The following is a 26,433-nucleotide window of genomic DNA, read 5'->3' on the forward strand; positions in this document are numbered from 1 at the left end:
GAGAGATGCATTTTGTTGCACAGACCATTTCTAGACTCTAGGGTTTAAAAATTAAGGCCTTGTGCTGGTTTTCGTGCTATCAGGGCTGGAGAAGGGAGGGATCTTTATTTCAGCTTGGCTGTGCTGGCAGAACTGATGCAAGTTTAGTAGTCAGGCTGTGCTTTTATCAGCATACCTTTTATTCCACTTGGTGGTGGTTTTACTCGGCTGGTCAAAAGGACACTGCTGCCTTTGTGTATATTAGCAGGCCTAATTATCAGTGCTTGGCTGGGGGAAGTACCAGAAAGTTAATATGAAAATACAGAAGGGATTATTTAATTCTTGTACAGATTCCAAGGCACCAGTTGAGCCTGCACCAGCAGGAGCTGGGAGCTGCACACAGACTCCCAGTACACCGAACATTGGCTTCCAGTTCAGACTCAGCCACAGCTTGGTTTGCAGCACTTGTGCTCCTAATAAGCTCGTGAATTGGAGACAAATGCAAATTCCTCAGTTATTATGAATTATCTTCACTTATTAGTTGTTTACATGTGCCACGGTAGTAACTGGATGTGAAAAGAGCTGAGCCTGTGCATGTGAAGACAACTGTGTGGTAGTTATTTAAATGTCAGTTCCCTTCCATTGACAGCGTAGTGTTTTTCATGAACAGTTTGGAAAGTTCTCTTTTTTCCTTTTTCTTTCTTTTTTTTTTTTTTTAATGGCTCAATGTTGATTGTATCAGCAGAGCTATTATGCTGAGCCCCTGCAGTAATTTGTCAAATAATCATCTCCTGGCACATATTTTTTTTTCTACAAAGGCGCTAATGAATACAAGTATGATTAATAACTGAACTAAATTGTTATTGCCGGGAAGTTTTAGTGCATTCAGGAAATCATGACCTGTATTAAAAAAAACAACCTTGGGGACAAGAGGGGTTGGTCATACTTCACAGAAGGAATGTACGACCTGTACATGTTTCCTTTTACCCTGCCATGCTTTTTTATTAGATCTTGGGATAGTAACCTCACGTGGGTCATTCCTCGGTCAGCTGCTCATCTCCGCTGTTGTTCCAAGCAGGCTTCCTGAGCCACTACAGGAAGGACCAGATGATTTCTATAAAATAAATATAAAATCAGGTCTCCATTTTGCGCAAGCAACAAATTATGAGAACTCCAGCAGCTGTATATTTGTTGAACACTCGCCTCCTATGAGTATAAATTGCACCTTACTGAGTAGAAATAAAATACAGTCCACCAGAGACTGCTGCAAGGTGTAGCTGCTTGTGTATGGGCAAGTAATGACTTGCATTTTCAGCTGCTCCTTAGTAAGAGCCTTAGTAATTGGAATCAGTTATTCAAAACATCTCTAAATGTGATTTAAATGGCAAGGATTTAATAACATAGAAAGAAGTCATTACAGAGGTTCAAGCAGGGGAGAAGGGAATTCCGTTTTTCAGAGGAGAGGGAGAAAAATAAAGCAATTACTTGATGTAAAGGCCAGAAACAGGACTCCTGCTGTCACAGAGAAATCAAATCTGTCAGCAATTAGTGGGATCTTAGGAGGCAAAGAACCCTTCAGTGTTGAACAGTGAATAAGGGGTTAGCAATTATATGAACTGATAAAAGTGTTCTGGTTTTCAAACAGCAGGTTAACAAGGCTTACTTTTTTCATAACTTCGTGCAGATGTGATGAGTCACACTTTGTGACATTTTTCAGGAGGACTGTATGAAAAGGTAAGAAAATAATAAAGCACATTGCATTGCTTTTGCTTTTAAGATGCTGCTGATTTACTTCTTGCAGAATGACCCAGGGCACAATGATGGGACCAGCCTCAATGTCTGTCACTTCTTGCGGGGCCAGGCGCTTACTGAACTCTGCCTTTAAAAGCACTGCTTGTCTTCCATATGCAAGCACTTGTGTGAGCAAAAAAACCCCAAAACCCAGCATAAACATAATCAAGCCTCATCCTGCTTGACATCAGAAAAACTCAGAAATTTCCAGCAGAAGTTATTTATACCCTGAAAGGTTGATTCTTGCACAGAAGAGTTCATAGAGGGAAGCAGAAACAGACGTGATTATGCCTTTTTGGTCTTGACTCCATCTAATGCTGTGAACACTGTATAGACATTACATGATTAATTGGCACAAGAAAAAGAATATTTATAGGGAACCAAAAGATGAGGAGACTTTCTCCACAGGTCAGAGAGGCTGAGGCAGAACTAGAGCTCTGATCCCATGCTTTTATTGACTTTAATGAGGAACTTTAGGAAACAAGAAGCAGAAAGGGACTAGAAACTCTAGATATACGGGCTGCACCTTGAATAGCACATAGGGAAACAGTGAGCTTTGAAGACTTCATCTCCATCCTAGGCTATCCTATTTTGTTCAAAGGCACCAAAGCCCTTCAGAGCAGGAAAACAAAGGAGCTCTGGCAGCTTCAAAAGGCTTCTCTCTCAAAACAGAGAGATGAAGTGTGTCTAGACTGAGATGCAAAATCCTTCTGGAATGTCTAAAGAAATTAGGGCTATTGAGATTAGCAGGGAAAGCCTTTCAGTGGGATCAACATTCACAGAGAGCATTGCTTTACAATCATCTCTAAGTGCCCAGTTCATCCACTGAAGCAAAAGCCTCACTGGCTTTATGTTGGCTGCTTGGCCTGTGGTGTGTCAGACTCCTAGAGGCAAGGACAGGGGGCTCAGGGGGCTTCTGAGCTCTTCCAGACTGCAGAAGAGACTGGAACAGTTTGTGCCTGGTCACTGATGTCTACTGGGTCTTTCCTCCAGTCCAAGCCAGAAAGCAGCCCCAGCACTGGCTGCAGGGACCTGTGGTGGCCTGAAGCTCCAAGGTAGAAAGGTGCAGCTGTGCTGACACCACATTCCCCACTTTCATCATGTATCATGCCCACTTTCCCAGGATTTTCAAAAATCTGATGAAAAGCAGAGCTGTTGCATCTGGCTTTGTACGGTGTGGTAGCATATTGTTGGGTGTTGTCTCAAAGGTAAATCAGGAGATAAAGCAAAACAACAAAAACAAAACCTTTGTCTGGGTCAAGATTTCTCTCACCTAAAAATCTCACAAAGGCATTCTTTGCAGATTGGGGTAGAGTAATAGAAATTGCAACATTTTTGTTGAGGAGCTGATATTAGCTTCCAAAAGGCATGCAAATCTTATATCAAATCAACATGGGAGGAATGTCTCAGGGAAGCATTAGATCACCCCTGTATCCTAGTCACCTTGGGAAAGGAACATTTCAGAGAAAATTCAGATATATACCCTAGAAATGATTAAAAATATCTTGAAATTAATTCACTTCCCAAGTGACTTAGATTTTTTGTTAATATGTATTTTAGGTCCTAGGAAGGTTTGGAAACTACTTCATACTAAGATTGAAAGAAAAACAAAAAGATGTAAGCACTAGAGGATGGACCTGCATAATTAAGTCAATGCTTCTTTGTTATAAATAATTAAAATTCTTTGAAAGACAATACAAATTTCAGAAGTTTTTGTCCTGTGACATGTTTTAAAAAACCTCCATTTTCCAAACTGTGTTGCAAGTGAATTTATACAAGCACTCTTTTTTGTCTGGAAAGACAGTGGATGTCCATGGGAGAGAACAGCATTTCTTAACCCTTGGCCCAGCACCATCTTTTTCTCTCCTGTGCACTTACAGGACTGCCTGAGCTGAATATCACACTATCTGTGAAGAACTCCTTTTCTGATGCCTCGTGCTTTCTCTAGGATGAAGGAGAACTTCCAAGGAGATTCACTTGCAAGTGAATTCATCAGGTTGCTCTGACCTGGGTAAATCCTTTGGATGTCATATCAAAATGCTCAAGACAGTTTCCCATTTCATCACCTTTTGAACCCAATCCTGAGTTGCTCTCTGATCCCCACATGTTTGGTTCATGGTGCGTGCCTCAACGCACAATTTCCGCTGATCTCCATAGCGATTCGCGTCCTCATTATCCTGCCAGATCAGGCCTAGCTTTAGGTATTTCACAATCTCACATTAAGGAGTTACTAAATGGCAAGTGCCTACTGAAAAACAGAAGCATAAATCCCATGGAGGTGATTTTTACATTAGTCTTTTGACTGAGAAAACACTGAGAAGTGACAAAAGAGTGGTTATCAGAAAGAGGGGTAAAAAGAAGAAGAGACAAAATCTTGGCCTGTGTGATGAACTTAGATGGGGTATAGTGATGATGGTTACACATTTGACAGCTTCTGTTTCGCTTCCAGGAACAGGCAGTGAAATGACTCTTCTAAATCCCAGTGCATGGGAAGTGACCACTCCCAAGGGCAGATCACAAAGTGCTGAGAGCTCTCTCCAGTGGGCAGGTGGAAGGAGGGTTCTCCATGGGACATTGGAATATGGCAGGAGCTGATGCCTACAGGTTCAGCAGAATTTCCTGTTCCTAGTCAACATAGAATTTGTAGGATGTCTCCTGCCTTGTTTCAGGAGTTACATATCTAAAATTAGCAAGAACAAGATTCAAATTGCTGCCTGCTTCTCTCAGAGCAGAGATCCGTGGGATTTACTCATGAAAGAGCTGCCAGAAGCCAACAATCTTGCTGGCAATCCAGCTCTCTCCCTTCTTGTCTGGCCAAAATTAGTAGTTTTAGGTAAAATCTTTGGTGGAAACCAGCATGACTTCACATTCCTTTGAACTTCTTTTGTTTGGCTTCAGGTCTGAACGTGGCACACACAACACACTTGCTGCATTGCTTGCTGGTCATGGACAGATGTTTATGGTGATACAACAGCAGCTGTCATGGAGTTAACAGTGCCCCTTCCATGAATTGGAGAGTACCTATGGATGCCTTGGCCATCCTGAGCATGTTACCAAAATGCCTTTCAAAAAACATCTTCCCTGTAAACTCAGTTAACTGATTTTTTTTTTTCTACTGGGCAGCACCCATCTGTTGTTTCCAATGAAAATTTGCGTGGGTAGAGGGAGGACAATTTATATTTGTGAAGATGTTTTGCTCTTCCTTTGCTTCTAGAAAGAGAAGTGAAATGCACGTACTTACACTGAACAATCTTATGCCAGGTTCCATAGCTGCAGTTTAGGGATGAATCGATCCAAGTCAGTGCCTTAGTGGCAGAGAGAAGACTGTCACCAAAGCTGGGCTGTGCTGGCACAGGCTAGATGAATACAACATAAATAGTTTCTTGTGGGTCTTGCTGGTGCTGAGTGGCTGCAGGGGGTGCAGGGAACCTGGGACATCCCTGTGGAGCCGTTTTCTCAATCACTCTCCAGATTTCAGTGATTAAGATGTTATCTGGGGCAGCTTTCATCCTCGAATATCCCCAAACACTTTGCAAAACTGCACGGAAGCTATCCATAGCTATTTACCATCAGGTTACCACTTGGTAACCTGATTGCATCAGACTGGAGGAGGAAATTTATTTCCTTGTGAAATATGATCTCATAAAAATCCCCGGGACAGCAGGCATTGCAGTGCACCATGCGTGGCATTGCTGCCTCCAGCAGAGGCTGGAGATTTAGCTCAATTATGCTGTAGTTTGTCTCTAATAACAAATGAAAGTGTAAGTGTAGGAAATTGGGGAGTGCCACTTTGTCCCCATCTCACTGCTCCTTGTGGGGAATTTGAAGGAGTAAGTGCCTTATCAGGAACCGGGGGAGAGGAATTCTTTTCAGGTAAGTCAGCAGCAAAGTTGCAAAACAACCTGTGCTGTACACGGAGAGGCCTCTCCATTTCCAGAATTCCTGTTTGCTTTGTTGCAACCCTCATCCCAATTGCAGATTTGAGGGATGATTATATTTAAAAATCACCTTCCCTTTCATGTTCTGAAACTGTTGTATGTTAAATTTTACTGTCCTTGCCAGCCCCCTATCCCAACTGTATTTAAGCTGCCAACAGAGTGTTGTGCCTGTGCTGACCCTAACATATTTGGCCAGTTTGCATCCCAAACACTGTGCAGAAGCAGAGGGATTTGTGCCTTTCTCAGCAGCATTTTTGGGCGAGAGTCACCAGAGGGCTGGAGCTGGGAGCAGCATGCTCAGCATCCAGCTGCCCTTGGGATGTGAAAGGAGCACTTGGAGCTCATCATACAGCACAGATGTGGTGGCATTGTATGGCTTGGGATCCCAGCTGCCTCTGGCTCTGCCTCAAGGCCTGGTTTTCTGTCTGGATGCTCAGGTCTTGCTTTCTTTCCATTGTGTTGCCTGGTGTCCAGGAATAAAGGATACTCAGCACACAGGGAGGAGTGGGAGGAAAAAAGGAGCGTAAAGGGAATATTTCTACCAACTAAAGTTTTAATTGACAACATCGGTGTTTAGTTAGCCAGTTCACTCTAGGAATTGTATTTATTATCTTACAAAATGGTGTAAATAATGCTGGATCCTTCCTTTCTCAGATTCTTGTGTGTTTTCAAAATTTGTTGTTGACATAACTGCCTCATTCAAAACAAAGTTACAGTCTTCTACATTAACAGAATCAAACCCAGAAACACATTTCTTTTTAAAAATGAAAGAAAAAGTGTTGTCATAATTATTTTGAGCTCGCTCTGGTTTTAAAGAGGTCAGCGATTTCCACAAATTTTTAAATGAGTGATAAAAAAGTGGTTTTAATTGAGATTGTTTTAGAATGATAATGAGAAAGCCCCTGTTCATATAAAAAGCAAGACAAGAATAGTTTCAAAAGTTATTTCAGAATTTTTTTTTTTAATACAGAGGAAAAACAAAGCCATTTTAAATTAATATTACCTTGTTGAAGAGCATTAAAACCTATGAACACTTTGGCAACCATGCTAAAGTCACAACCATCTTTGCTTCCAAAGCTCCCAGCCAAATGCAGCAGGCACATCACTGCTCGGTGCACGGAGGATCCAGGAGCCTCTGGGGGAGGTACCCACATACCAGAGCAGGGCAGGCACACAGCCACCTGCAAAGCAAAGGCTGACAGTCCTCAAGAAGCAACATTTATAATATATACTGCTCATTAACAAGTCAACTATTTTAAATTAATACTTTGCCAGCTCATTTGTTTTCATTCGGGGAGAAACTATTCTGCTGCTGCATTCACGTAAATCACCTTTTTTTTGATGGGTTCCTGATGCCACAGGGCTTGTTCCAGTGGAAAAGAATCACCTTTGGCTCCAGTGATCTTTGGTCAGGTCCCTGAATTTTTCAGTTTAAAACCCAGAGCCCATCCATCATAACAAGACTTTGTTCTGGGGCTGAGGGTACCTGCTGTGGACACTTCAGCAGCCAAGCAGGTGGTAATTACTGTGATTAACCACTGTCACTTACCTTCAGATTTCAGCCAGTCGCTCTGGGTTAGGACAACCTCTTTGTTGTACTGCCTTCCCTGGGCATTCAGTGCAAGTCCATATATCTGTTATGGGGGTCTTTGCAGTTTGCAAACCATTTTTGTGCTCTGGGTGCTGTTATTTGTGGTTTTATGCAGCACCTAGTATGACCTGGTAGAATCCCTCTGATATATCTGCTAATTAATACCATCCAGAGCCATCGTAATTTGGTATTTTCTACCCTGTACCTGCAGTTACATTTTTCATCAGTTCAGTCACTTGTTGCACCAACAGAGAAATTTAACCACAAGCACTGATCTTCCTCCCTGTTAACCTCAGGGCTTCTAACTTGGTTCCTCCCTGCTCCTAAATCACTGTTTATTGCTATTTTTACAAGAGAAGATTAATGGACTAAATGGGCACAGGTAATTCTGCATTGTTCGAAGTCTCTTCAAATAGCACCTGCTGTAAATTCTTTAGTGCTCCTTATCTCTGCAGCAAATCTTGGTCTTTAAACAGTTTGTTCAGGGGAGGAGGGGTGTGAAGAAGGGTCACAGTGCCCTGGGAGCTCTGCAAAAGCATCTCTGAGGCTCAGTGGATGCCGTGCTCTTGGCTGGGAGGGTTTTGCTTTCCAAAGTTCTCAGCCATGTAGGTGCATCTCCCCAAGCCAGTGGCCTCTCACAGTGAACTCAGGCTGTTGCTCCAGGGTTCACCAAGGCTGTGGGAGAAGTGCCCATACTAATGGTTGGAGACATTAACTTTCCCTTTGTAATTTCCCCTTGTTTGGTACGTTCAGCTCTCAGCTGAGCTTTGTTCCAATAGCCTTGGGGGGATGTGACTTCACCCAGATATAAAACACACAGGCACAAAAAGAAAATGCTTGAAAAATTGCAATGACATGGTTGTATTGGTAGTTTATGATTTTCTGAAATGAAATGTGCCTAGACAATGAAAATTGAGCCAAGATACCATATTTTCCAAGCAACCTTTTTAGTCTTCAAAGGGACTCCTTGGAAAAGCTGCACACCAGCAAGCCACCTTTCCCATGCCATCATTTTGTGCAGCACAAAGAGGAAAAAAGCCCAGCATAATGGCTAAGAACGAATCAAGTAGGTGTTGAAGCAGGCCGAGATGGATGGATGGCCAGAAACAGTGAGTGGAAAAGCCAGACAGCAGAAGGCACAGCACAGTGGCTGAAGGAAAAGGGCTGCCTCTCCAGCATGGCACAAAACAAGGGCCAGGGAACCAGGGAGCTGTGCCCCACACAGCTCCCCGATGCCTCTGTAACTCATCTGGGTTTTGAGGGGTGCAAATTAGCTGTGCCAGTGCAGAAAACACAGGACTTGTGTGTCTAACTAGTTGCAGGTGGAAAACCGTGGGCAACGTTTCAAGAAGTGGCTTTGAAAGTTGGCCCGTTGCGACCATAAACAAGAAACTAAAGAGCTTTACAGTATGTACTTACAGCTTTTAATTTTCTCTCCCTGTTCACAGATATCCGAGTATCTCGCACACTCGCAGACAAGCCTTTTGATTGTTCAGCCCTGGTTTTACATTTAATAGCCTTGCTACCTTCTCCCCACAGCGACCACATTCTGCTCCCACATGTGGAAGAGTTTACATTTCTCTTTTGCATAGAGGTGGGAGGCGCGCGGGCTCGGCTTTCACCCTCAGCCTTTGTCTCAAGGCCAGCAGGAGCCCACCAGTGCCACCAGTATGGGATCCATGGCACCACCTGGAAACAAGGTTTCTGCCCGTCCCACAGCAGTTCCCTCTCCTGGTGACTCCAAACAGCCATTCACAATTGGTGCAATTTTAGAGCAACTCGTATTTACACATAAGGACGAGGACTCCTTATCGTCCTCATCTCCATGCTGTTGTTCTACATAACAGCTGCAAGTAGAGCAAGTGCACTTTGGTCAATAGTTTCATTTATAATAAAGTAATAAATTAGGAATATTTTCTCCCTTGACAATAAGTTTTATGCCAAGATTTTATGTAGCTTAAAGCAAGTTGTCAATTAGGCTACTTAAATTAATTTTTGGCAGCAGTTAATTGGAGCCTAGAGTCTTTTGTCTTTAAACAGCTAATCCTAAACAAGAAAATACAATGATTAAATGTTTCTTAGACAATATTATTCACAGAATTTAAAATATAGCATTTAATTAAGATTTGGGCTTGTTACTTTTTTTTTATTTCTTTAGAGAGATTAATTTAAATTTCTTCAAGTTGAATTGCTACCATGACTCTGATTAAACTGGCTTACTGCAAGGCTGCAGCCAGAGACCTTCCAACACTTCGACAGCTCTTACAGCCAAAGGCAAATTATATTGGATTATTTCCTGAAGAGACATATATTGTCCATTCAGAGAAGCAGGACATTCCCATTTGGAGCTCTGGAAGTGTAGGAATTGTGTTCCCAGGATAAAAATGCTGTGTTATTACACTCAGGTACTGGTAAATATGCTAAAGGAATAAAGGTCTTCAAAAAGGCTTTCCAGCATGGTCAGGTTCTGGGCAGGAAACCAAGACTTAAAAACAGAAATCACAGAGGTTTACTTCAAAAGGGCTGTTAACCAAAAATTCAGTCCAAAGCTATGATTAGACTAATGTCCTTCATATCAATGAAAGTAGAGCAGCTAGAGATCTCCCAGTCTTGATACAAAATCATTCCAATTCTGGAAACCTTCTTTATTCCTGATTAAATATACCATATGGTATCGTAAATTGCAGAGAAATGAGTCCTGATAGAGTAATACTCCTGATTGAATCTCTTCTTTATACCCACCATCAGTTATGGAGAGAGGATTAAAGCTCAGTTCTTTGGTTTGTTACACAGGAGTAAAGATTAGATAATTATAAAGCTTCCTACTATGAAATCCTGGGAGCTAATTTGTAATTAATGAATTAATTAAAGAGCTAAAAAGATGATGAATTTTAAATGGTAAATGGATCTAGCCACCTTCTCTCTCATAATTATTGTCTTCTGTTCTTCCTTCTTTACTGATAGGAATATACACAAAATCATGATATCATGGATTCACCCTACCATGGAATGGTTTGGGTTGGAAGGACCCTTAAAGATCATCTGCTTTCCCCCTCTTGCCATTGGTAGGGACATTTTCCAATAGACCAAGTTGCTCAAAGCCCAAAGCTCCCATCCAAGGTGGACTTGAACATCTCCAGGGATGGGTCATTACAACTTCTCTGGGTAACCTGTGCCAGGGCCTTACTGCCCTCACAGGCAAGGATTTCTGGCTGGTATCTAATCTAATCCTGCCCTCTGAGTTAGAAACCTGCACCCCTCATCCAATTGCTACACCCCCTGATAAAAATCTATTTCAGAGTATTCTGAAGCCAGAGTCTGTTAGTTAAAAACCCTGCACATACATAATCACACTTTGGGGCAATGGGAGACCTCACACCATATGTCCTTGTTTCTCCTAGGGAAAGAGCATTTGGGGCTTCAGACACATTTGACCTAACTTTCCACACAGCTCTTTCATTGCTGCTGCCACAATCCATGTGAAGGCAAAGTCCATTGGTACAGAATCCATGGACCAGGACAGCAGATGGAAGCAGCTGGGAGCAGTCCAAGCTGAACTGCTTTGGTTTGAAACCAAGAAATTGCTTTTAGAGAACCATCTAAGTGACTTCTTTTGCAAGAGATCTGCAGTACTGCCAATCCCATGGCATTCAGAATTCAGTCCCATGTATTCAGAATGTCCCTCCTCATTTATGGATTTTTAATACAAAGAGATGTTGAGATCCCTTAATTAAATGTCTTAATGTGTTGGAGCCTTTGAACTTCTCATTCTCGACCCCTTCTTTGAAACCAAGTAGCTGAAAACCCCTTCACTTTAAAATAAAATTAAATTCAAATGCATTTACAGCACTTTGGCAACTGGGCCTTCGAGAAAACCATCAAAATCCATGAATCATCCTAAAACCACAGGGGAAGCTGAGAATGCTGCTCAAGGCCATATGTCTCACAAAGAAAGAGCATTGCTTTTGAACTGCACTCACTGAGCCTGCTTGGATTTTGAAAATTAATGGGAGAACTTCCTTGTTACAGTGGTCTTTTCTTATGTCTCAGTATCATCCAGCACAGCAGTACTGAATGGGTATGCAAAAAAAAACCAAAAAAACCAAACCCTCCAAAAAACCCAGAAGTGAGAATTACCAAAATCCAATATGCAACGAATGGAATTGTTTTCATTGTCCAATTTGACTGAAACACAGAAGTCTTCTTCATTATTTAGAAACAATGTCACTTCTCTTGTGAAAAACTGTTTTTTGAGACAAAATAATTTAAATTTTAATGGAAAACCAAACATGGGAAATATGTAGTCAAATATAAGCTCAAAATATAGTATCAAGATCAAATGTTTACTCATGGGCAACTGCTGAAAACCCCTTGAACTACATGAATTAAAACCAGATGTTTTAAATTAAAACACATAAATTACCGATGCTGATATTACTATAAATTTCAATGATGAAAACACATCAGTCAAGACTTTAAGGGAGATTCTAAAGGTTACATATAGGAGTATTTTCCATTATTAAACAAAGTGTCACCTGAAGAAGTTCCCTGGAAGAGTGTAGGAGGACCTGTGCAAAGTATCTCGGGTTACCATGACATGATCCAACTATTCCTGTTTTTATTCTGAGTCAGTGCTGTGTATCTCAGGCATTTCTTTGTTTGGTTTCTGGTGTGTATTCTGCCCTAACAAGGAGCTCCATGTATCCCATTCTATTTCCTGCTGGACATGGACTTTCTCCCCATCCCCTACCTAGAGAACACAGCTGGAACCAGTAACATCCCTGCAAATGAACTGAACTTTTAGGTTCAACCATTGCATCATTCTTCAGGCTGCCTAGCATCTTTCTAACACCAGTGTAATTTGGTATTATTTCCACTAAACAACGGTCAAATCTTGTATATATGCATGGAAAGCTTCCAGGTCCTCGGGATAGCATACTAGTTAAAAATAAAATTTATCCAGAGTAAACAGTAAAAAAAAATGCTGTATTTATAGCTTATTATTTTAGAAGGGTGACATTTACCTCCAGCTGGAGTATTAGAATTTTGTGTTAAGCAGTTTTGGTTTTGAACAGTTTGAAACAGCACAACAGTGTTGAAAAGCATATATAATTATAATAAACAGATGTTATAAATGTATAAAATATGTGTATACATGTACAGCTGAACTATGTAAGTGCACAAATATATATATATATATATATATATATACTCACACATAAGTGCATGTGAATCTAGACATTTTCCTAACTACACACATATGTAGTACATTTTATTAAGAAACCCCAAATTTTCATGTGTTTATTCTAGCTGTTTATATGAAAGCTTCTTTGGTTTCTTTTAAAGGCCTTTTCAGACTTATCTGTTATGATCGCCCAATATTTGTATTTAATATTCTATATCTAGTAAACTGCTTCTCATCTAGGATTTTACTAGATACAGATGAAGCATTGCTTAAAGAGAAGAAAAATCGACTCATAAAAAATGCACCTTGTAAATACCATAAAGTATTTGCTCATGAGTTTCTTTGAAATCTCTGTTTGTATTATTATTTTTAACAATGATGCAATCAGTGGGAACACAGTGGGCACAGCCAGAGGTGGAAGAGGCAAAAATAACAGATTCCCTGATATTTTTCCATGCTGTAATATTTTAAGAACATTTGAAGTGCTCAGAATTCTTGATTTATAAACTGATACCCACTCCTGTGCACACACCCTAATTTCTATTTCTGTATGAAAGAGGATATTTTTTACTGTAAATTGACATTAACATTTCAGTGGCTGAACTGCCTGAAGATGATTTGTTGGGTTTGGACATCCAGCCACCACTAATTTATCATGGTATTGGACATGAAACCCTACAGGTGTCTTTGGAAGTATTGAAAAATCATGCTGCAGAAAGAGTAATTTACACACAGGTGTTTTTTTGTTCATTTGAAACATGACTTGTAAACAGCAAATTAGTTTCTTTGGCAGTGAAAACTCATTACAGTCTGCCACAGTCAGCTCTGCTCTCTGTCTATAAAGGCAGAACTAAAGTGCCCCAGCATGGTTTGCAAAGCTCAGGTGACTGTCTAGGATGTTTTACTTTGTATAAAAAGGGGAGCTTAAAAAACAGACTCCTGTATCCAGAACCTCTCCCAGATCATCTTCACTGATAGGATTTCGTCAACCAGCCATATATTATACAGAATGACTTCTTCTGTAATTAAATCAGACCTTCCAGGAAACAACCAAGCTACAGACCCCCAAATTTTCCTGCTCATTTTTGCCTGTAGATAATCACCAACACCATTAAAAATATACATCTTTCATGTAACTGGAGTTCACCCAGCTGTAACATCAAAATCTTTCTTGTCACTACACCCTCTTTCAAAACATGTGGAAAAATGCTCGAGCTGCAAAATTTTGAGCCTTCATCACAGCCTGCCTGCACTTCACCCTCCTGGTGACCACCATCCTCTGCAATTTCGGTAGAACAACCTTTTAAAAATGAGACCATGTATTTTCCTAATCCACATTTTGTCATTCTTCCTTTCAAGCTTATGCAGCAATTTGAAGCTGAGCTAACCTTCCTATGACCTTGAAAAGGTAAGTGAAAACCCTATGCTAACAATTCTTCTCTCCCCTTATTTGGGTAAACTAGAAGCCATGAGATCCTTTTATTGACTTTCACTGCAGTTTTCACCCTTGGCAGTACAACTGAACCTGCCCTGACCTTTTTTGACCAAGCGCCTTTGTCCGACAAAGTGTTCAAAGCATCTTGCAGCCAGATGTGAGCCCCCACACCCCGAGTGTGTGCCTGACTGTACAGCTCCCCTGCTGCCTCCCCTGGCTGCAGCACTCGCCCTCAGCCTGCTGCCAGCTGGCCTGATCCGGAGATAAGACCCACTGGCCGGGTTAAGAAAATGACACCTGATCGTGGGGCTGCTCTTGTTCCCAGGAGTGCCCCCTCTCTGAAGGCTCAGACTGTGGAAAAACTGCTCCATGCTGGAGGGAATAAGAGCAGCACCTTCCACAGGCTGCTGGAGGAGCATGTGTCGTTGCTCTACTAACCTTCTTTCAGGGATTGCTCTGCAGGGTCCTCAAAGGGACACAAGGCTGCATTTGTGATCACCCTGCCTACAAAGAAAGCACTGAGGATGGGAAGAGACTCCTGAAAGGATGGGCCTGGATAATGCAGTCTGTCCACCTTCCTATCACTGAATAAAATAATCTTCTTTCTACATGAACAGTCATCTTTCAGCCTACCTGGCAACTGCTCACAAACATCTCAGCCATCACCCCACATTCTTCTGTCTCAAAGACTGTCCATCACAAATTCCAACTGTCTTGTGATGCATGTAGCACTGATCTAGAGCTTGGCTACTTGTTTAGGCAGCTAATTTTGATCTGATTTTAGGGATCTAATTCTGATTTGGCTCTAGGGATGCAGACCAACGAGACCAAACGAGATGAATAGAGCCAAACACGAAGAAACAAAACCACTCCTTCTGCCTTAACACTTGACAGAGCTTCCACTGCCTTCTGTAGTCTTTGAATTAGATATTTGGGATTGTGACCAGCTCTCACTCTACCTAAGGTTCTTTGAATGACTCTTCTTGCACTTATTCTATTATTTTTTCCTGGATTTCTATGAGCAAGTACAGTTGATCTTGTTTTCTGCTTACCAGCCTTTTCAATTGCTTTCCCATCTTTGCAGTCCTATGGATGTATTCAGATCCTGAACTTTGACAAAGTGCTGCTTCCAGTCCCGTGTTGATCCCCTTTTAATCACTGGCTCATTTCTCAATGCACTTAGACATCCCTGTGTCTGTCAGCAACAAATATTTGTTTATCACGTTTTTCCCTGGCTCAGTGTTGAAAATCTCTGCACTGCTCATTGCAGACACTGCACTTCTGACTCAGTATTTATTCTGAGGTTCTCCTTACACTTAGCTGCCATCTCTGCTCCACTTGCCTCTGCCCACATCTGGAGAGCAGATCTATCCCTGAAGTCAATCTGATTCACATTATCTGGAAATAGCCTGGTTCCATTATAACAAGACCTTCACTGCCCCACTGCCTTCATGGCTGAAAGACATCTCAGCCAATGGGGGCATGGATTAATGTCCTGAAGGGAAAATGTGCAAACCTTCTAACAAGCCTTTTAGTCTCTGTACAAAAGGACTATCAGGAGCTGAGGCTTCCTTGTAATTCTTCAGTTAGGTGCTCAAGATTAAAAATGAGACTCAAGCAGTAAAGAACTAATTCTAAAACTGCTTTTTTTAGTAACAAATCCACTAAAAAAGAGAGGATTACTACCAGAGAAAGGGTTGGTACCAGGTTTGATCTACTAGTCCACCAAACTCCTGCCAGTAAATACTGACATATTCTCACCTGGCAAAAATAGCAGAGGGCATTTTAAAGTTTAAATATTCACGTACCTATGAGATTTTTTAGCCAGCTCTACAGGATGTAATATTGCTGATGGCCCTTGGAAAAAAAAAAAAATCAACCAAAATATGAAACCTTCTTTCTCACCCCTTCGACCCCCGTCAACACTGTTCATTTGGATCAGGTGTTTTTGAAGTTTGCACATGGCAGTCTCATTTGCATTTAATGTCCTTCAGATTACTTCCTTTTTGTTGTGCTAAACACCTCTCTCAGTTGAGTCTAATTTGATGAGGTCATGCTGTGACTCCTGACCCTTTGGGTTCTAAATGAAACCATCTGACAAAAAAAGTAAGTGGAGTGAGTCTTTTGCCTGTTCGTGGACATTTGATATTTGCAGATGTGCAGCAAATTTTACAGATGACTCTTTTGCCAAGCTAACACTTGGTTGGAGAGGTGGAAATAAATGAATTCCTAGTGAGAATAAAATATTCCAAAAATAAATAGGTCATGGCAATCCAGTCCTCAGAACTCTACTAGCTAAAATAAAAATAAATCAGAAGTAAATAAGACCATTATCTCAGCCAAGGGAATCCTAAATTCCCAAAAAGCTTTTCTTCCCCTCAAAATTACTTAATTCTTGGTGTTTTCTTCCAATGTTTGTGAATGGAAACACCTGTGTGGCTTGGCACAGAGACCCTGGGATTGTTTGGTGGCTCTGAGGTAGCCCGTGGTGCACATGGGAACCCTCCACCTGCTTTGGGCTGATGTGCCCCAGCATTTCTGGAAAGGGTGAAGAGGTGCACATTTATTTCCAGTTGTCTCCAATGTGTGTTATAGGGGAGGTCAGATGGGTGATCCCACAGTCCTCATCTGGCCTTAAAAGCCTGGGTCTGTTACTCAGGCTTTGAAATGCTCTCAAGCACTGATCACTTCATTCCAGGCTAATTTTGTGTGGAGGGAGTCACTGGAATTTTTAACACATATGGTCAAATAAAAAGCCAAAATGCTATTCCAGACTTCTCTGGCCTCAAAATAGATCCGTGTTTTACTAGGATATTATGATATAAAACTGGAAAAGGAAATAAGTAAGCATGGAAATTTCTTCAGAATATTTTATCAGTGCTGTGCTGCTCATCACCCATTCCTTTGAGAGGCTGGAATGGGACCATGTTTAAATAATAATTGGGGCTTAGCCAGAATACACTGAAACTGTCAGAAAGATCTCATCACTGAACATTAGTTGAGGCCATATATCTCTTTTTATTTGTAACTCTTCCTGTGCCAACCCTGCCCACTTCCCCATACACATGTAATTTCCCCCATGAACTCTTTGCCTCATTATCCAGCTGTCTGTGGTGTGCATGCCCTCCATAGCAAAACTATTTCAGAATTATCTGGGTGTAGTAAATCATCTTGAGATATACTGTAATTAAGTAGGAATATGCAAAGCATCAGGCAGATTATCTTTGAAATGCATCAAAGTACATTATATTATAGGAAAAAAAATTGGGAAAAACTGCAGGTCATATATTCACTAAACTCCTCTACCTTATATGAAAATGAGTCATTTTCCACCATACCCTGGGGGTGAGGAGGCTGTCAGATGAAGAAATAAAAGACACTGCTAGTTAAGAAGAGCAGACCATGCCAAATCACTAATTAAAATTTCGATTTTTTTTTTTTTTTTTTTTGTGTAGAGAACAGGTGCATATGCTATAAGCTATTCCAGAACTGGACTAACTTTTACCTCACTTTTTTTTTTTTAATGTTATTTTACAAACCTGAGTAAGTGCCTCAAAGACTGAGTGTCTTATTGAACCAAAGTCATAAATGTATATACATAAAAATGGAACACTCAGCATTGCATCCTAATTTTCAAGGAACATAATTTCAATTAATGTGACAGCTTCTGAAAGCATAGGTTAAAAAAGCAATTTAAAAATAATTTTAAAAATGGTATCATTGAGCAAATTATGTTTGAAATATTCAGGATTGAGATACAGATACATCAATATATTTAGTCACATCTTAACAGCCTTATTCCTGCATTTTCAAGACCCTATGTCTTTCAGTTGTCCACTACACTAACTGTGCCCCTAAGAAAGGGGTCAGAGGGATCTATTGTCATTTCTGTGTTCATTAAAATACTTCTATGAAACTTTACCTACCTGAATCTGAGCTATGGTTTTCAATTTTTGCATTAATTGAATAGACCAGTAGTTAAAATGGTCCTTCAGAACCACAGGATTCACAGTCAAGCAGCCAGAGCAGTCCTAATAAATAACTACCACCACATCTGCTCTTACAGAATGGGAACTATTTTGACAAATCCATTTCTATTCACATACCACCAAAATCCTCAAAATTATTTGGAAGAGCTTTTGGCAGGAATCACGAGAGGAACTGTACCAGGCTCTGATGGGAGGTGCTGAAAACCCCAAACTCCACAGGAACACAAGAGAATCTGCAGGACTTCTACATCCCTGCACTGCCAAACCTGAGGAAATGAGGTCTGAGAAGCAGCTCAGTCCTGGGGATTTCTTGGAAAAGGGGAATTCAGATATTATATCCATCTAATATAAGCAGGAGACAACATTTTAGTGTCAGTGTTTCAGCTTGGAAAGGTAGGAATCTAAACTTGCATCTCAGCACATCCTGGAATGAGATGCAAAAATGCATATTCATCAGGATTAAAGCAAATTTGGGCCTAAAGAAAGAGTGGGATTTTCCTTGTGTTTTGTACTCTGCAAGAGAGGTGGGCCAGAAACAAATGCATGCCTGCTAGCAAGGGAAAGCCTGCTGATACCTAAACCATCGGGGGCTTTTCAGAACATTATTTATCCTTAGAGTACTTGAAGATTACTCATGTAATCCTGTTTGTAAAGCTGGAAGAAACTGTACCATGCTTCCTACAAACATTCATCTGAATCCTTAAATGATTTTATTTTTTGCTATGTTCACAATACCTTTGGTATTTACCTTTTCAAGGAATTCCTACAAATTCAATTACGAGACCAGAAAGAAAATTTTTTCAGCAAATGCATTTTTTGTCTGTGTTTTCATAATTATTGTTCATATTACAGAAGTCTTCAGAGATGCCAGTCAGGCTGTGAGCCCTATCATGGCAGATCAAACCATAATGCAGTAACTTCACCAGAAACCTGATTTTGTGTTTAATATTCTAGATTACATGCATGGCTCTTCTCCACAGAGGCAGATATCAGCTGCCTCTGTGACACCCCCAGTTCTGGGTTGAAAGGGACACAAGACAGCAACGATTCAAAGTGGGACAACAATGCATGATGCAAATCTTCATTGAGCTTTGAAGTTTAAATCATTAAATAATGTCAGCTATGATGGTCTCAACAGATCTTCTCTGAGTATCCCCATAACCTGAAATGCTGAGGTTTTCATGTACAAGTGGGTAGGAGAAATTCTGTTGCTGGTAGATTATGCCATGCACAAAAAGCACAGAGAGTGGAGAGCTGAGGGATTTAATAAACTTGCACAAATCAAGGCTGGCTTTGATGAACAAAACCTAGCATCATTTTGTTGAAGTCATTTTCTACTTTCAATAGAATCCTGGGGGGAAAAAATAGGGGAAACTCTGACACGAAACTGCAGAGGGGCACTCCTCTCTGCACCTCCTGTCCTGGGAAGGGGGAGGCCTGGCAAACCAAAAAGACTATGTCACATGACTTGTATTTTCCTAATAAAAATTTCAAATAAAGATAAAATTTCAAAAAGCAAAGTTGAAGTCCTGAGGAGACTAAATTTGGAAGTCATATCCATTTCAAAAATCTACCTCAAAATTCAATATAGTAGGCAGCTAGGAATAATAAAATAAGACCATATGGGCTCGGACCAATGCATTAAAAGTGTGCTGTGCTGAAGGGCTGAAGACAGCTATTCATTTATTATCTGCCTGTAGTGAGCTTGAGATTTGATCATTTGATTGCACCAAAGTCACATTTTCCAGAATATAAAGTAAATATAAGCAGTGAGTTTCTATCCTGCCCTGCAGTGGCAGAGACTGTGGCAAACAAATTCTTACACTGGATCACTGAATCTTTGCACAAGCAAAGCAGGGGGTGTGATGAGGAAAAGTGAAGCTTTTCTGCTTCATATTGCAAGTCTGGCTTAAGCTGCTCGTTTTTATCAGGGTACCTGAACTTTTTATTGACTTCTGACAGCATTTTAGAAGTGATTTCACTTCTCGGGGGATTATTGGAAAAGTGCTCTTTGTTTGAAGCCCTCTTAGGAAAAGGTCACCTCCTCTCCAAGTTGCTGCACTTAGAATCACATCTTGTTTAGGTCACAGCTCCAAAACAGTGACAGCCCAGCCTGTGTCCCTCTAGACTGCACAGCAGGATTAGCAACAGTCTGGAAAACAGCTCTTCATTGAAAAACACCCAGCCTAAAATCCCCATCCAGCTTGAGCAAAGTGACTGTCTCAGCTGACAGCTCAGCAGCCCCTCATCCTGGAGGCAGCACTGCCACAGGGTGACAGCAAGGACAGCAGCCCCTGTCCCCTCTCAGGGCATCTTTTCTCACCCTCACTCATCCCAGGGATGTGCCACAGGATGGGACAAGCCCTGCTCTCCCTGCAGGCACAGATCTGGGCTGGGATGCTGTGGCCAGCCCTGCGGCTCATGGACAGAGGGAAGAAGGCTCCAGTCCATCATCTCCTCCCAGGACTGTGCCAGCCCAGCAGGGTGGCAGGTGGCAGAGGTTGTCCTGCCCCACAGCACTGCAGGGACACCCCAGAGCTCCACCTGAGGGCCACAGCAGGGCCTCGTGTTCAGAATTCTTCTTCTTCTTGGTCTGGAACAGCCCGGTTTTGTCAACCCTCGGGACATGCTGCAATGCACATTTGTTTTCCTAAACTGAGAAAAAACTGGGAGAACTCTGGCAGGAGATCACAAAGACTGGAAATTTCTTTTCATCTGCTAGGTTATGATTTATGTTAATGACTGGGCAGAGGAAGGAGGGGGACTCGAGAGCAGGCTGTCTGTATGGCAAGGAAATCTCTCCAGACAGTGGGAAGGAGCACTCAGCACCAGCACAGGCACTGCTGCCTGCCTTGAAAATAAATAAGCCTCCAGAAAAGGCAGGTGGGTGCATGGCAGATCCATTGGACAAAATCCTCTCTCTGTGGAGAGTGCAGGAGAAGCAATTGTTGCTACTCCTTTAAAATTGTAGCTGGAACCCTGCCGGAGTCTGCAGAGATCCCCTGTGCAAAATGTGTTTCCTCCAGTTTTCCCAGGAGGCTGGGGTTTGGCTGCACAGCACAGCAGAAGTAAAAGTTCAAATGCAGTGGCAATTCCAGCTGATAGGAAAGCTCTTCTCAGGGTGAACTTCCTCCTGAAATTGCTGCTTATTTCATCCTACACTGAGCTCAAATCCATGCAAGCTCAGCTGCAGCTTCTTTATGAAGTTATGGACTCCTAGAAGGTGGTGAAGGGAGAGGAGGAGGGGGAGAAGGAGAGGAAGAAAGAAGGTGAAGGAGAAGGAGAAGGAGAAGGAGAAGGAGAAGGAGAAGGAGAAGGAGAAGGAGAAGGAGAAGGAGAAGGAGAAGGAGAAGGAGAAGGAGAAGGAGAAGGAGAAGGAGAAGGAGAAGGAGAAGGAGAAGGAGAAGGAGAAGGAGGAGAAGGAGAAGGAGGAGGAGGAGGAGGAGGAGGAGGAGGAGGAGGAGGAGGAGGAGGAGGAGGAGGAGAAGGAGAAGGAGAAGGAGAAGGAGAAGGAGAAGGAGAAGGAGAAGGAGAAGGAGAAGGAGAAGGAGAAGGAGAAGGAGAAGGAGAAGGAGAAGGAGAAGGAGAAGGAGAAGGAGAAGGAGAAGGAGAAGGAGAAGGAGAAGGAGAAGGAGAAGGAGGGCAAGAAAAAACATGGAAACACTTAAGCTTGGGTCATCTATGGAGCAGCAGCATCATTCCCAGAGGAGCAGCCACTGATCAGTATTTCAGTTCCTACCTGTCTGTGTCCATTGTGTGCCTGACAGCCCCTTTTCAGGAGTTCTGTGTCACAGTGAGGTGTCACTGAGGTGTGTCTGGATGACACCCAAGGGATGAAAATCATGTTGAGGTTCTGTAGAATTTGAATGGTTGCTCAAAATCAACCTTTTAATGATGCTACACACCACAGCCCAATCCCAGCAAAAGATATCAGGAGTGACCTTACACTAAGAAAACCCTAAGGCTTCACTTTAGAGTGAAGGTTTTCTCCAGAAGCTACTTTGAGAAAAGCTACAAAAAACAAAAGTTACATCCAAGAATCTTAAGGACTTTCTGCATGTTAATTAACCCTGCAGCACCCAGAGTGGGGCAGGGAAGTGCAGTTAAACCAATTAAGTTGCAGATGAAGGGGAGGAACTGGGGGTTAAGTGCCTTGCAGATGGAGGGATGGGAACCCAGGCTTTCCAGCTTGGAGTCTGAATTCAACTTCCCAGGAGTACTGGAAGTGAAACTTTCCCTGTAGAAGGGCCACTGCATGAAATCAGCTTGGCAGTGTATGACAGACATAATCCTTTCCCCATATGTTTTATTTTCTATAAATAGAAACACAACTCATTAGCATTCTGTAACTTCAGGAGATAAGGAGGAAGCACAAACAGACAAACAAATACCTGAACTATTTCCAGAGAATTGCCTGAAATTCCAGGCAGCCCAGGAGGACAGCCCTAGATCTAGCCTTCTACTTCCCAGTTTGACATCACCTGCAGTGCCAGTGACTGGGAAAATATTCCTCCCAGTGACAAGGGGTGTTGGGCCTCCCAAAACACACAGCACCACTGAGGGTGAAATGGGCCACACATCACAAAGTAGAATATTGCCTGGCGCTATCACAGGAGCAGAATTCCAATCTTGACCTTTGAAAAATCACAGCCACGAGACAAGCAGGTGAAATGTTTTCTGTGTTTGGGGTGTTCATGCCCCCCATAATAAAATGTGTAACCCTCCCTGTACTCCAGTGAAACCAGAAGGGTTTTTTACCATCATTTTTATGGCTGATGTGTCTGAAAATGCAATGCTGTTGGGGCTGTTCTGGACTGTTTACCATGGCATAGCCTTGCAAAATAGAAAAGGATCTGATCTGCCCTTGACATTAACATGTGATATACAAACTCTCAATTATTTTAGTCCCAATTAAAATAATCTTGCCTGTTATTAGACTAAGAAAAAAAAAGCTTATTTTGTATTTGATAATTGGCTGAAGGTTTCTTAAACAGAACAAGAGATACAAGAGCTGTCACACTGAATTAGATGTGGAATCATATTCTCTAGCACTTTGCTCAACAGTGGCTAGTAAAAAAAACACCATAAAGGAACAGGAGCAGAAACCTGAGAGGAAATACAGGAAAGCAGCAGTTTCTTTTCAGCAGAAATTTGAATTTTCTTGCAGTTCAGAATGAAAATAAATCTTATGGAGGAATTCAAGGATAAACAAAAGCAGAAAAAAAAATTCCTCGAGAATTTTTTTTTAGAGGCAGCATAGGTGGGAGACACTACCTGGGGTAGCCCTTCAACCAGCAAGGGCTATGTGTTTGAAAGACACTTCAGGTCACACATGTGCAATGACACAGTTCCTTCCCTCGGGAAGTGGGAAAAAATAGTGGAAAATGTGGGGGATTGGAATTGGATAATCTTTAAAGTCCCTTCCAACCCAAACCCTTCCAAGATTTTATGAATTTCTAGACATATAAAGGATTCTCAAGAGCACAGGGTCCCAAAAAAAGGACTTATTTCCATTCTAATGCATCAATGACTAGTTTTATCAGATTAAAAATAACAGGCTGGGGGCAGGGGATAAATATATGCTGGTTTTTTTTTTTTTTAAAAGTAAGGACCCTATGAAAATCACAGAGAAAGAAAAAAAAAACCTAGCACACTGTCATACCAAAATTATATGAATTTCTAACTCCAGAAGGGTAATTACAGTATATGACAACCTGAAATGTTTTTCATGTGTCTGTCAGGATCTTTTTCCCATAGCAATGTTGGTTTGTTGGTTTTTTTTTTTTTTTGGTTTTTTTTTTTTTTTTTGCCACAGGCACACAACTGGCTTTAAAAAACAAACACTTTTTCTTCAAAGAGGATATCCATGATTACTGTAGGAGCTCAAGAACAACTGCAGAAGCTCTGGAGAAGATTTAGCTTTGTCATCTGCCTTGAGCACACAGGGTTGGATTTTGATCCCAGCACTCCCTGCCTGTGCCAATCCCAGCTCTTTGGATGGGTGCAGGTTTTCAGGTGGGAGCTGATTCCAAGGGGGCCTTTGGGGCTGCAGCATCCCCAGTCCAGTCCCTGGGTTCTCTCCAGGGGCTCAGCCCCTGCTGGGATGTCAAGTCCCAGCTGCTCATGTTTTAGGACTCTCTTTTATACCAAAAATGTAGCACCTATATCTGTATAAGTTTTACTTTCCTCTGTCTAAAGCTTTGGTTAATTTGAGCAGTGAATGGCACCTTAGAAGATAAAAAGTGATAGGAAAGTACATAGGAGGATAGGAAGGTAGGAATTGAAGTGCACACAAACATTTTAAAATATCACAATATTCTCTCTAGGAGCTAACACACAAGCTGGGCTTAGACCACCAGCAGAGTATCTTCAAGAAATGGTAAGATAATTGAGTATAAAGAGAATCTCTTAGAAACAGCTAAGTCTTGGAATTAAGTCATTGAATATCTCAATAAAGATGCACAGTTATGATTTTTATTAATTATTTCCACAATGGAAGCTTACACATTATTAAATAATTTGGCTGTTGCACAGAAACTTTTCCACACTTAAAATGAGTTTTCTGAAAGACAATCTTCAGTGTCACTGCTAAATAAATGACAATAATTCTTTTTAATTATTAAAACAATTAAAATTCCCTCAAAACATTCATTGTTTATTCTAAACCACCTGTACAGCTGGTGAAACACCCTCCATCAGATTTCAGGGTGTTTTGCTATATTTTTGGAGAAATTTTCCCCCTTCATTTAATATTCTTCTCTCTGTCCTTTGTTTTATGGAGCTCAGGCTGTGCTCAGCCTTTGAGAGTGGATCATAACAGAGGCAGGGCTGTTTGTATGAAATTATGAACTGCAGTTCATATTATATGTGGGACTCATGTCCCAGCTTGCCCGAGAGAAGCCTATTAAACAGCATTCCAGACAGCAGCTCTGCCCAAGGGAGACTCCTGTCACTTCCCTGAAGGACTGCCCCTGGCACACCACCAAGTCTGTAACCCCGGGCCACCCTGAGGTGCCTCTGGAGGAAAACAGTCCCTAAGTACAAGGTACCCAAATTGCTAAGCAGGTGAAGGAGATTACAGGTTGGTGTCAAAGCTTGTGGCAAGGAGAGAGGATGAGTTATGATGAAGGGTCTTTATTTATATGCCCATCCAGGAGTGTGGATGGGGTATATTCAGACTGATTTTGGACACTCAGATTAGCACAGGCTGTGCTCTGATTGGCTGCCAGTGCCCACTTCTGATGATCTCCAATTCAATGGGGAATATTCAGACTGATTTTGGACACTCAGATTAGCACAGGCTGTGCTCTGATTGGCTGCCAGTGCCCACTTCTGATGATCTCCAATTCAATGGGGAATATTCAGACTGATTTTGGACACTCAGATTAGCACAGGCTGTGCTCTGATTGGCTGCCAGTGCCCACTTCTGATGATCTCCAATTCAATGGGGAATATTCAGACTGATTTTGGACACTCAGATTAGCACAGGCTGTGCTCTGATTAGGTGCCAGTGCCCATTTCTGATGATCTCCAATTCAATGGGGAATATTCAGACTGATTTTGGACACTCAGATTAGCACAGGCTGTGCTCTGATTGGCTACCAGTGCCCATTTCTGATGATCTCCAATTCGATCAATACCGTGCTGAACAACTTCAAGGAATCTCGTTGTTGAGAGTCATGTGCTAAGCTCATTATTAAAAAAAAAAAACAACACATGCTAAATTCATTGTTTTGCTGTAACATCATCCCAGAATAAAGCAGAAGTCCAGATGATGCACAGCCTTGGGAAAGCACATGGAAATGACCGCTGGGAGCTGGGGTGATCCCAGAGGTCACAGCTCGGGGGGGACCCGAGCGCGCCTCAGACCTGAACCTCCAAATGGCAACTAAATTGTAGCCAGACCCGGAGGGGTCAGCAGGCCCAGCCGGGGGCTCAGAGGGTGATGAAGCACTCTGAGGACAGCAGCAGCCCAGGGGCGAGTGGCCAGCGTGGCGAGCAGAGCCGGGGCAGCGCCGAGAGCGCACGGTGCTGGATGGAGGAGAGCAGCACACAGGGCTCAGGCACAAGGCAGCTCTGACTTCAAAGGCAGCTCTGACTTTGATAGAGAGTGAGCAGGGACCTGTGCTACAGGGTAACCCGGCATGTGCTTCACATTTCAGAAATTGTATGCAGAAAAAGGCCTCGCAGATGAAAAAAAAAAAAAAAAAGGAAAGGAATGGAATGGGGGAGAGAAAAGCAGAAAAGCAGCATAAAAAAGTCCTTGGGCATTGAGGCTCTCCTTAAGGTAGTGTTCCTGAGCCCCCTACGTGCTATGGCATCGCTGTCTGAAAAATGCCGTGTTTGCACTTAAATAGAATTTTTCTTTTTGTTTTTTTCTTCCCCATTTGGAGTTATTTAGCAACACCTCTCCTGAGATGTGAAAGAATGCAAATAAAGTATCCGATGTGATCCTTACCAAGTACAAATTACATTAATTTGTTCTTTGGAGAATAACCTTTACCATCACAAAATACATTCTACTG

General features: G+C 41.9%; 1 long non-coding RNA gene across 2 annotated transcripts in view; it reads right to left on the bottom strand.

The window, feature by feature from the left end:
* Positions 1 to 26,433, bottom strand: part of LOC132330109 (uncharacterized) — a 57,735-nt gene that overhangs the window by 17,273 nt on the left and 14,029 nt on the right. Inside the window, exons 2-3 of one of the 2 annotated variants that reach the window (XR_009487222.1) lie at positions 6,712 to 6,889; positions 1,004 to 1,093 (exon numbers count right to left, since the gene is read on the bottom strand). This is a non-coding gene — a long non-coding RNA (uncharacterized LOC132330109). The remainder of the gene's footprint in view (positions 1 to 1,003; positions 1,094 to 6,711; positions 6,890 to 26,433) is intronic. The other variant, XR_009487223.1, reaches the window with a different exon arrangement.

Source organism: Haemorhous mexicanus, chromosome 7, assembly GCF_027477595.1.
Source record: "Haemorhous mexicanus isolate bHaeMex1 chromosome 7, bHaeMex1.pri, whole genome shotgun sequence".
NCBI lineage: Eukaryota > Metazoa > Chordata > Aves > Passeriformes > Fringillidae > Haemorhous > Haemorhous mexicanus.